Genomic DNA, 12682 nt, shown 5'->3' with positions numbered 1-12682 from the left:
CACTCAGGAGGCGGTAGTCTCATTTCCTCATGGAGCAAGGGATTTGAAGGTCAGGGTCAGGTTTTCTGCAATTTAAGGCTGTTTTTAGAACTAAGCCGTGGTTTTCGGAGGATCAACAACTTCCTGACTACTCATTCTAGTGACTAGATTTTAGTCACTACTGAGGGTTTTTTTTAAAGTGCAGTGTCTAATTATTTCTTTTAAATGCTGTTTGGATCGTTATTCATAATTGTTTATGGGTTAAGAAGTTGGCAGAGTTGGTTTATGCCAGCACTCCAGCACTCATACAGTCCCCATAACTCAGGCTTCTTCCCACCAGGTGGAAAATCAGACATGCTTCAAGATCGCTAGTTGAGATTGTGCAATCTGTTTGGCTGCTAAAGGTTCCAAATTATGTGGGCATTCTGCAGCCCCACAGAGTGGTAGAATTTCTTCACTTATCACTGACAAGTTCACACTTCTTTGGGTCACTAAAATTGTAAATTTGCATTATCAGATGCAGAAAACAGGCCAAATTAATAATGTTAAATATATGTCCAAGGAAATGCATCTCCCATGACCATTTGCAGCACCCAGATACGGATGATAATTCCATCGAGCCTTTGGTGCCAATTCGTATCTGGCTTTATAATTTTCAGTTTGCCCTTATGTCCTGCTTTACATTTGTATAGCTTGTTATAATCTTGAAGCATTTTTGTGTACCATATTTCTTTTTTGTGTGTTATTTTAGACATGGCATTTCAGAAACTTGAATGCGCCTAGTGTTTATTTTCAGTTGGTTGTGACCGCAGCTTTATTAGTTATTTTGTGTGTTTTCAATAATTGTTAATATTTACAAAACACTGAACAAACCTCTTCAAGATTGCTTTCCATAATCTCCTTTGCCATGTGTCAAGGATGAGAGCTACAGAAAGAAGAGTCATAGTGACTCACCCCGTATCACAGAGTATGTGAATTTACTTTCAAAGGAGAGTCAAGGGTCCCTGGTTTTCAGTTCTTTTTTTTTTTTTTAATTCTCCAAGAGTCATGCAGGTTTGGAGACTTACAAAGGGATAGCATTGCTGAGTGGAGAAACATTTGACTCAAGTACTCTTTTACCCCTAACATCTATTTTACCATTTCCCTCCCTATATTCAAGTCTTCTTTTCCATCATCTCTCCAGTAGATGCTGAAAACCATTTCTTTTTGAAGAGCTGGTTCATATGATAAAGACCCAAAGTCTCAATAAAATCTATTAACCTGTTAAGGGTAAGTGTATGCATTGTTCACTGGAGAGCATGATGCCATATTCTACCCTGTCTGCTTGGGAACAAGGCCGATGGCAGCACAAATTAGCATCAGAACAGAGCTTTATCGCAGTGGAATCCCAGGTTGTTTTAGGAATGAGACACGAAACAAAAATAGATAAAGGGATTAAATCTATCAAATATAATAGAGGAAATTGTAGTAGATTCAGGGAACTTGGACCTCTGAATTGTAGTAACCAAGCTGGAGAGGAAATGGACAGTTAAACAAAGTAGGGCTGTTTCTTTTTTTCATTGTTTGATGAAATAATTTTTGCCCCTTTTAAATGGTATGTTAAAAGAGAAAGAGGGAGCCTGGTATATCTGAAACAAAGAGCTTACACAGTCACCAAGCTGGTTGGTTTTTATACCTTCCTTTACTGAGTATTGTCCTTCAGTACAATACAGAGCCATTTCTTTGTTCTCACAAGCTAGCAGTTAAATTGTATGTAAATGTATGCAAATTAGATGCTGTCTAATAAAGAGAGTCATTAGATGGAAGAAATATTTAGTTTAGAAAAAAAAGCAGGTGTATTGTGTAAAAGAAAATGTAAGGCTACAAAAAAGCCCAAACTTTTGTGGACAGTTATAGAAAAAATTATTAAAATAGATTTTTAAAAGACTTACATCTTCCTGACCTTTCTTTTGTGCTTATATATGTGTGTGTGTTTTAAAAATATTTACATATAAAACTAAGGGATTGGCTTCTTTCCCAGAATTACTGGAAGCACCTTCACCAGGAACATTTGGACTTGAATAATCTCCACAGCAGCATTTTCCTTCTTGAATTAAATGAATTGTAAAATGAATGATTTGCCCAAGAACACTGACTGCTTATTTGGGTTCCTTTCCCGTAGGTTGATAGAGGCTTAGTGGCTCCATGGTGTGTATCTTGCTATTTTAAGGTTTCCTTTCCACACTACTCCACTCCAGCCTCTCTAATATGAACTTCTTAAAAGAGACCTAGACTATAAGCTCCTTGAGAGGAACCAACAGTTCCTTTTAAACCTGTATTCAGTGTTTAGCACAATGCCTAGTATTTACTAGCACTCCTATCTATTTTTTAATAAATGAATGGTTGGTTTTAATGGTTGATTAAGTAGTTATGGGTATGTCAAACACCTTTGTATTCTCTAGCATATAGTTATTGAAACAATTTCTCAGGCTTGCATTTAGCAATTATATAGTAAATGCCTAGTGAAAAAAATAGTTTACCATCCAGTTTCCTTAAGCCAACTGTAACAAAGGTGTTGAGTGTTCACCACTACATTATTTATTGTGGCAGCTATTTCTGGGGCAAAGATGAATAGGCAGCATAGTTCTCTTTAGAAGCAGCTAATCTACTAAAGGTATCAGATAGATATACACATATTTAATAAATAGTACACTGTACTATGGAAGTATGACATAAAATATTATGGAAGCATTAGAGAGAAAGAGAGAATTTCCAATCTACGGGTATCATAGGTGGTTTCTTGGAGGAAAGTGGAACTGAACTAAGCCTCGAAGTTGGTAAGGAACAGATGGTTGGCTATGGTGGGGTGGAGAAAAGCAGAGTTGCAGAATTCTCTTATGTTGTAGTCCCAAATTAATAGTAATGTACTAGATTTTCTTCTCCTCTCTTGTGAATTTCCAGCAACAGCTTGATTTTAACCTCCGCAGAAACACAAATGAGAGCTGTGATGGAAACAATAATTACTAGAGTCCAGTTTTAACTCCAAGTCAAAATTTTAGTCACATTCAGCCCTGAATAAGAAATAAGGCAAAGCATGCAACAGGACTTTATAACTTTTTAATTTTAAGGCATTATAAATATAAATTTTTATTTTATCTTATTTTTTTAGAGATGGGGTCTTGCTCTGTTGCCCAGACAGGAGTGTAGTGGCACCTTCTTAGCTTACTGCAGCCTTGAACTGTTGGGCTCAAGCGATCCTTCTGCCTCAGCCTGCTGAGTATGAGGATGCAAAGGCATAAGAATGACACAATGGACTTTAGGGACTCGGGGGAAAGGGTGTGAGGGACAAAAGACTACAAATTGTGTGCAGTGTGTACTGCTCAAGTGATGAGTGCACCAAAATCTCACAAATCACCACTAAAGAACTTACTCATGTAACCAAACACCACCTGTTCCCCAATAACCTATGAGAATAAAAAATTAAAAAAAAAAACAACTACAGGTGCATGCCACTGTACCCCGCTAATTTTAAAAAAATTTTTGTAGAGATGGGGATCTTGCTGTTTTGCCCAGGCTGGTCTTGAACTCCTGGCCTCAAGTGATCTTCCTGCCTTGGCCTCCCAAAGTGATGGGGTTACAGGTGTGAGCCACTGCACTGAGCCTAAAATTTATTATTCATAATGTATAATATTGTCCGTGGTGTGAAATAAAATTTGGGGGATAGGAGATTTAGGGACCTAGAATGGAATACCTCATGTATGTAAACTGTCTTGCAGTTCACAAAGCACCTTCCTAAATTATTATTTTAATTACAGCTATTGAGGTAGCAGAACTGGTGTTATTATTTTAATTTTGCAGATGAGGGAACTGAGGTTCCAAAAAGTTAAATCACTTAGCCAGGAAGTGTCATAGCCAGGTTTTTCTGATAGATTGTCCAGTTCTTTCCACATGCCTCATTGTCACCCAGAAGCAACACAAGGGAGGGTTGTATAGTTCTATATAACTCTCTATATGCTTCTATACGCATCATATATCTTGTTTTCTAATGTTATTCTAAATATCTTTTATTCACTTGGTTTTATATCCCCATTTTCTCCATTTTAACATGGGTAAAATATGTAAGACCCAAACTGAGGGAGATGTGTATGGGTAAGAAACTGATTATTTTGGTAACTGGTATGGATATGAAAACCATAATGAGTCTGTGGATTGCAAGCATTTTAATTTATTTTCTTGACTTTTGAGTTAAAGAAAAGATTTCAATGTGAAGGTGCAAAATATGCTGCACTGAACTAATCTTGGAGGTAACCAAAGGGCTGTGGGACTAACAGCTTTTGATATTACTTAGTGCTTATTATTGTTATTATTATTATTTCTTTTTAATTATGCAAAGTGCTAATCAGTTTGATTATGCACAGTGCTAATCAGGTTAATTATGCAAAGTGCTAATCAGTTCTTCTTGAAGCACACGAGGAGAGCAGAGGTGCTGGCGGTGAATGGCATAGCTAGATGGGGGTAGTCACGGCAGTCATTCCTTATTAAGATAGGAGTAGACAAGATAACAAGGGGGATTTATCCATAAAAATAAATAGGAAAAGAAAGAGGACTATGAGCACACGAAAGATTGTAGTTTGGGCAGGACATTGCTTAAGCATAGAAAGCTCCTCCCCCCTGTAGCATAGTTTGGTTGGATAGTCTCTGCTATATTTTGAAGGCACTCATTTGAAGCCAAAAAGACTGTAGAGGGAAAGAAACAGAGTATTGTATAGCTAGACAAGTTGTCAAAACAACTTATTGTAGTTGGCAAGCACCAATTCCTGGGAGGACAGTAAAGGAAGTAGAATCTAATAGACCTGTACATGAAAAAGGACATCAATAAAGAGAACTGAAAAATTAAGGGAGTGCCATTCTGATAAAATAAACAGGGCCATCTCACTGCTGCATTGTTACTGGGACGGCCGTCTGTGTAGCCTGTTTCCTGAGGTGAACTGAGGGCTGACTTCTTGGTGCTGGCAGTGGTCTCTATTGAGAGTGGTGATGACGAATATGACAATAAGGGTTTTATGTAATAGCTCCTAGTTGGATCAGCTTTGCTGCTGCTGAAATCAAAGTGAATTTTAATATTAACTTGCAGGTCTGTGCTTATTAAGCTGTGTGACTTCCTGTGAAGATGAGTTTATAGCAATATGTTCATATGTTTTTACAGAACAATCATGATGTTGCTCCCTTAAGAATGCCCTTTGTATTCTGTCCTCCTGTTCTATTCTATGGTTTGATAAGCTATCAATGAAATGCTGTGATACCTACTTGTTTGAATGTATTCAGAGAGCAAAAAGCATTTCAGGATTGTTTAGTGAATATTCATTTTTTTAAAAAATGTTTTCAGTCCATGAGATTTTTCCTTTACTCTGGAGTTTAAGCAAATGTATACGTTATTTATAAAAGGGAGGCTCTGCTTCCCCCTATATAACCTGACAGAATATTTATTTACCTTTTCTTTTTAAGCCTATGTCTAAGCACAGCTCATCTTCACAAACTGAAGTGGATCTTGATTTCTGGAAATGTCCAAATAATGGTAAGAGTGCTACAGAGGCAAAGTCATTGATGATACCTCCAGAATAGGGTGTATTCATAAGTTATTTGTCCAGGCAGTGTTGGTTCTTGGATAAAGACAGGCTTTCAGTTTTCATAATTTCTTTAACCTGGAACAATTTCATTTTAAAATATGAAGAGAATGACATAAATCTTTGGTTTCCAAGGAGAGTCTGGAAAGAAATAGATTGTTAGAGGACAGCGCCCACAAATTGAGAAAGCCTGTTGGGGGCCCTTTGGGAATTTGGCTGGAAAATTATGTTATAAGCAGTCCTTCTGCTCAGCTTCATGGGAACATGGTTTTAGAAATGAAATATTGCTTCTGTGTTCCCCACCCCCCAAAACTAAGACAAAGATGAAATATTCATATTATCCTTTATTTTCAGAACCTTTTGTGTTATTTCTCAATATGTTAAAAAACTTTCCTTAATTCCTTAATGATTCTGCCCAAAGGGTACTTTGTAAATTCTATTCATTGATGGTGTACTAAACTCTTAATTCCTGGTGAAGGCATTTGAAGCCAAAGACCTTGCTACATAAAACATTTATAATGTCACTGGGATGTTTAAAGGAGAAAATCATGTGATCCAAATGGCAAATAAAAATAAATTTAGTAACATCTAACTAAATATGACCAGTTTTCCATTTAATTACATGCTTGCACCCACTTTACACACATTCACATATATGAACCCATTAATTCCTTCACTAAACCGTGTCATTTGAGCCCCTGATTTTTTTAAGTGCTCACTATGTGCTAGTTATAGTACCATAAACTCTCCTAGATACTGGAGATACAGTTGACCAAAAAAGAGACGAGATACCTGGCCTCGTGGAGCTCACTCACACAGGATAACATGATAGTTTCTCATGATATTCAGCCTTAGAAACCAAGCTTTTGTATTTCATTTCTTCTCAGAGCTTCTTTTAGCAATCTATATGATTCAATTACTGGGCCTCAGTATCTTCAATTAGTCTCAAAATAAGAGGTAGGACTCGATGGTTCTCAAGGCACCTTCATGTCATTCATATTTGCTGTCCTAAAGTCTACTAGTTGATTAGACTATGAAGTGAAATTTATCCATTATTACCATATGAGTAGCCTTGAAATCATACAGAGTTCTTTGGGACTTTGATCTTTTAGGAAATAAGTGATTTCTAGCTAATTCTGTGGACACTACCTGCTTGGATTTAGGCCAAAATTGAATTTAGAAAGGGCGGACTTTGAAATATTCCACAGTTTGAATTTTGGCACTTGCAGTTACTAGCTGAGCAAGTCATAACCAACCACTTTGATCCTCTGATTCCTCTTAGTTTCTACTTCAAACAGTGAGTATGAGTATATGAGTATTTAATAAATACTCCATAGTCAGTCCTTTTTTTTTTTATTTCTGGCAACTGTAGGCTTCATGACTCTTGTTACCAAAAATGTCTTAAACTAATTCAACTTCCTTTCCCCAAACGTCTTATTTCTGCATTAAGCCATTACTTCAGTTAACTCAGTATTTTCTCTCCCATTACATCTTTACAGTTTTATTTCTTCCTGTTCTCTTTCTTATGTGCTTTTACTTCTCTAGTCAACCTGAGTCAACTTTTGGCTACTTAAATTATCATATGTAACATAATCTTGGTTACAACACAAAATGTGTGCAACTATAATTCAAGTCAATTAAATAGAAATATGTTTTCTACATCAGACCTGTGCCGTAGTTGTTTATATTTTTGACTTACTAGTGTACTGGAAACCTCTTGAGTACAAGGGTTGTGGTTTTAATCCTTGTGTTCCCAGTATCTAGCATGGATTCTGCCAGTAAGCATCTCACAATCTAGCAAGAAGAAAGAATTTGAAAGCAGTAGGAATTTTAAAGCAACAGGATATATGATCTGTTAGTAGGAAAGTGGAGATGTTGGGAAAGGCTCATGGAATAGATATTGGGAAGGCTTTATGGAGCAAATAATATTTGAGTTTGCTTATTTAAAAAGGGTACTTATTTTTTTTTTTCCTGGCAGGAAGTGAAAGTAAACTCTAGGCAGAGAGAAGATCATGAAAAGACTCATGCATACATAAAGTTGGGAGGAACTGGGACCAGGAGACAGAAACAAAGACAAGAAGGGAAGATTAGGAGCATATTTTGAAGGTCCTATGTGTTGTTTAGTCTTACTTGAATAATCTTAGCTTTCCAAAATAAGTATATATAGTTGTGGTATAGAGAGTATGGTGTTGCAATAATATGATCATTAGCTTTTTTTATGAAGAAGAAATAATAAGACTTAGCAACTGATTAATACAAGAAAAAAGACAATGAGAGATCATGTCAGAAAGAACATCTGGATCTGGGTTGCAGCTCCACTCCACACTTGATTTGTGACCTTAAATACTTAACTTCATCTTCCTAAACCACATATCTTTTAAGATCACTCACTCACTGATTATTATTGAAGAGGGCCCCTATTCCGGATGCTTTGGATCCCAGAGGTTGAGAATAATTGGTGTTTTTTAAGGAGGAAGATACATTTTATACCAGTAGCACATTTAGCCTAAGCTGGTATTAGGGCATTTGGGAAGATGAAAAGGAAGACATATAAAAACAATATTGTTGTGGCCAGAAAAAGGCAAAAAGGACCCTAAAACTAAAGTAGAGTTATAGCTTAGAGTATCTAAGAAGGCAGAGATACTGAAAGATGTATTTAGCAGAGCTCTGCATTTGGGGGTGAACATCTATCCATGGACCTAAAGAGATCATAGATTGCCCTGATTTGTCTACCCTCTATGTAGGAAGTTAACTCCTATGATTGGTAACTAACCAAAAAATTAAAAGAAACGGGAGATGGGGCAGGGGAGATAATAAGAGGGTATTTGCCAGTGGTTTACAAAGCTTTGAGGTGTACGTGTATGTGGTTGGGACAAGGTTAATTTCATGTCAGTAGTCATGGCCTTCTCCTTTCTTTTATCACAGAAAAGACTTCTTCTTCTCATTCTCTTCCATTTCTTCTAAGAACTCTCTTCATGCCAGCTAGGTGTCAAAACTTGGGTAGTGTGGAATCAGGGGAATGAAAAATAGAACTGGAAAAGTGATCGTGGGGAGGGGGACTCAAAAGTGACAAAATTTTACTTGGGTAAAAGGAAGGGGCTAGAGACAGGAAAAATGAGGAGGGAGGAAAGAAAAGTACCCATAAGGGATAGATGGGATGGAGAAAAGACTTAGAGGTGAAAGTAAGGGTAGAGAGAGATTTTTGATGCAAAGTGGTTGTCCATGTGGAGAATAAAGTGGCCAAGACTAAGAACAGAGATTTTCTGTCTTATTCTTCTTGGAATTTTCTTGAGAAACTGAATGGAAATTTGAATTTTTAATATATATTGAGGGGTGTGTGCATGTGTCTGTCTGTCTGTTTCTGCTTGGCTGCTATTTCTTTGGATCAAAACTAGGGATTACCTGTGCGGCAACTTTGTTCCCACATTCCCACCACCATCACCACTGAAGCAAGGATCAGAATTTTCAGTCCTTTTTTGTCAGTAGACTTCTGTGATTAATGCCCCATTAATCACTTGTTCTTCGTATTAAGTATAACCCCATAAAAATACGGGATTGGAGGGAGAATGGTCAACCAGTATGTGATTCATACTAGATGACAGTCCTCTCAAGATGGCCCTAATTTCTTGTGCATTTCACCTACATGCTGATCTTAATTCATGTGTTTTTACTTGTTAGGGGTCAGATGAACAAAGTAATTTCATATTAACTATGACAAATTTGTGCATAGGTGAAAGAAAAGACCTCTACTTTTCAGGCATTATTATTTTCTGGAATAATCTTTGGGGATTAGGTAGCCAATTAATCAAGATCCCCATAAGAAATGTTAGCAAGTAAGACAATATCCAGTAAAACACTATTAGCCAACGTTGTTATTCAGGAATTAAAGTTCAGGTAGGATAGCTTTGGCATCATGAGATTATTCTCTGTGAGACTGACCTATCGCCAATGACGTATATGTACATGCTTTAATTGATGTGTGGGAACTTGGTGCCACCCTACTGCTGAGATTTCAAGGATTGTGTGAAGATTTTGTGACAGTAATTACACACTTTTTATCAGATAGATTTTATGTATTATCACATGTCCAATTTAGAAATTTTCCTTTGTTTTTATTTTTGGCATTAAAAAAGGAATGCATACTTCATAAACTTACATTTTTGCTATTTGTTTGTAAGAAAGGAATTCCAAGTGGGTTATGTAACATTAAGCATATGGCTACACAAAGATTAGAAAAGCTGTGGCCATCAGGAATAAATATTGGTGATAACACTGATGGGATTTCACACATATAATTTATTGTGAGAAAATCAGAAAGACTTGCACAGAACTTAGATAAGGAAATAGGCTTGTTTTTTGGTGAAAATATAAAAGGAAGCATTTGTTATTAACATGGTAGGCTTTGAAATTTGGCTTTCTACTTCCACTTAAGAGGAAACACCTTAAGTCTGATGAATTTTTTCCTATGGTAGACAGTACTTAATCTAGTATTACTAGATTAAACACCTTAGTAATCAAACATTTTAAATCAATAAAATACCTCTGAATAGCAAAATGTACCACTGCTCCAGATTCTTCCATGATGTCAAAAACATAGAAGCAACAAATGTGGACCTGATTTAGTAGTCAAGGAAAAATATGATGTGATGGAGAATTAATAAAAGACTATTTTAATATTGGGAATGAAAAACTACCACAAATCTTAAGGGTTTACATTAGCAGAACTTGGTTTGGTTTGAGTAGACTTAAAACAAGATTTTGAGCTAGCTTCTAAGGAGTTTTGAGGATCATTTTTTTTCTGTCATGAATTTATGCTACATAACAAATGCAGAAATTGGAGAAGTGTAAATCTATCATTTCTTTTGACATTTATGTAGCTTCAGTAACCTCCTAAGTTGAGATCATTTGAGATTTTTAGAACATGGATACCTCTAGAAAAAAATGAGGATGTGCCAGTAGCTCCTCAGAAACAGCTTAGCTTCACATTGAAGGAAGATTCATAAGGTCTTTATGGAGCAAAGATATTTGATCAGAGCAAACATTCTTATCATATGGAACCTTTTTCCTGCAAAAAAAAAAATGACTGTTAGGGTAATTAAATTGGTTATTTGCAGCTTCTCTCCTTTCCCCTCTTCCCTCTTCCACCTGCACAGTATTGTTATATTGAGTTGCCATGATAAGAGTAAAGAATAATAAAACCAACCTATACACATTTTTATTATGAACAAAAAATACTTTGAAGGATTCTATTGATACAAGCTAATGCAAGATAATAATTTGTTTATTCAAAAGTGTTTTGAATGTCCTTTTCCATTGATCATGTGCAACTGGTATAAACAAAGATCCTGTGTATGGTAGAGAGCTTATATTTGCATTGCTTTGTATATTTAAGCATTTTTAGCAGACTTATATTTCTGTTTATTGACAGTACTCCTTAGAATTTGTGCAATCATATGTATACATCAGCAGCAGACATTTGGGTAGGTAGTGAAGGTAAGTTCTATAGTCAGTGTAACTAGAAGATTATATAAATTAATTATATTAGTTTTGATGCTTTGGGTAAAATCAGTGTGCTACATGAACCTCCAATTACACAGGACAATATACTGTGCTCAAAAGACATGAAGGCAGACTAAGAGTACAGAAAAGCTGTTGGTTTTGTTTGGGGAGTTCCTGGCTTTTTATCCGCTTGGGGAAGGAGCAGGTCTTATTGTCAGTTGCCAAGTGCTCTGTTGCTGAGAAGTTTGTCAGCTGTGGTTACTTTGGGGATTTTGGCAATGATAAGCACTTTTCCTTGAGAAAAATCAGCATAGATACCACACATTGGAATTGGACAAATTGCTTTTATTTTCTATTTTCTTTAAAAATCAAATTGGCTTTTCCTTCTTGTCCCAGCTGTTGCAGCTTCCTTGTTTTTTAGCTTAGATGATGGGAGAAACACATGTTCCCTGAGATCCAGCGTAAAGCTTACTTATTTTCTTCCTGTACAGACTACGTGAAGTTACGATACTGGCCCCAAATCTAACTAAACAAAGTTATTCAGAAGAGATTTGACAGAGAGGGTGTCTAACAGGTGATGAGCTGGGGTAATTGAATGGGTATTTCAAAGATATTAATGTAACTCGCATATATTAGAAAGCTTTAATTGCCATCTCCAGCATGTTTAGACCTGAAAACTTCAGGGACCTAACCTGTTCCATAGAGAAGTCTTTTTATCCCCCTGTGGTTTATAGCTGGAAACAAAGTATGTGTGTAAGAGTTGGATTGGGGCCAGGTGCAGTGGCTCACGCCTGTAATCTCAGCACTTTGAGAGGCGGAGGCAGGTGGATCACTTGAGGCCAGGAGTTTGAGACCAGCCTGGCCAACATGGTGAGACCCCATCTCTACTGAAAATACCAAGTTAGCCGGGCGTGGTGGCGTGCGTCTGTAACCCTGGCTACTCAGGAGGCTGAGTCATGAGAATCGCTGGAATCTGGGAGGTGGAGGTTGCAGTGAGATGAGATTGTGCCAGTGCACTCCAACCTGGGTGATAGAGCTGAATTGGTTGAAGTAGTACACAGTAAGGCACTAAACAAACTTGACCTTTTCTATAAATTCCTTCACTTTCCCTGTAACCTGTTACTTTTCAAAGGGAAAGATCACATTTATATTTCTAGTCAGCTTGCTATCATGGTAAGGAACCAAGATTCCCTTCCAGTTAGGGTAGTGGAAGATGAAAGTGGCTTTTCTTCTTGATATCTGGATCAACCTGGTTTTCCTGCCATCTCTTATTTCATAAACAAGCTTATCATCTGACCTAGCTGCAGATCGTGTTTTAAAATTTGCCCCTACCCCTGCTCCTCTCTTAAGAGCCGAGTGCCCACAGAACATTATCCTCCTCATCTGGACCTATCTTTGCTCTTACTGAAGGGGGCTTTTTCATCCTATAATTCCTTTTCTGTTGGCTTTTCTTGGGAAAGCAGTTTAGGAAACATTCATTAACTATTTCTGGGTGTCAGAAACTATGTACTATGTTTCCAGAGAATTGGAACTAATAAAATGTATACCTGTATAGAAGAGATGTTTTATAAGGAATTGACTCACATGACTGTGGAAGCTCA

At 36.9% G+C, this 12682-nt stretch overlaps 1 protein-coding gene and 1 pseudogene across 39 annotated transcripts in view; one reads left to right on the top strand and one right to left on the bottom strand.

The window, feature by feature from the left end:
• Positions 1–12682, top strand: part of ZBTB20 (zinc finger and BTB domain containing 20) — an 838196-nt gene that overhangs the window by 273434 nt on the left and 552080 nt on the right. The window lies entirely within an intron of this gene.
• The window catches only part of LOC101140465 (Y-box-binding protein 1-like), a 102478-nt pseudogene that overhangs the window by 57251 nt on the left and 32545 nt on the right, over positions 1–12682 (bottom strand).

The sequence above is a fragment of the Gorilla gorilla genome, chromosome 2, assembly GCF_029281585.2.
Source record: "Gorilla gorilla gorilla isolate KB3781 chromosome 2, NHGRI_mGorGor1-v2.1_pri, whole genome shotgun sequence".
Lineage (NCBI taxonomy): Eukaryota > Metazoa > Chordata > Mammalia > Primates > Hominidae > Gorilla > Gorilla gorilla.
Note: the sequence above shows the minus strand (reverse complement) of the source record. Positions and strands in the feature narration are given on the sequence as shown.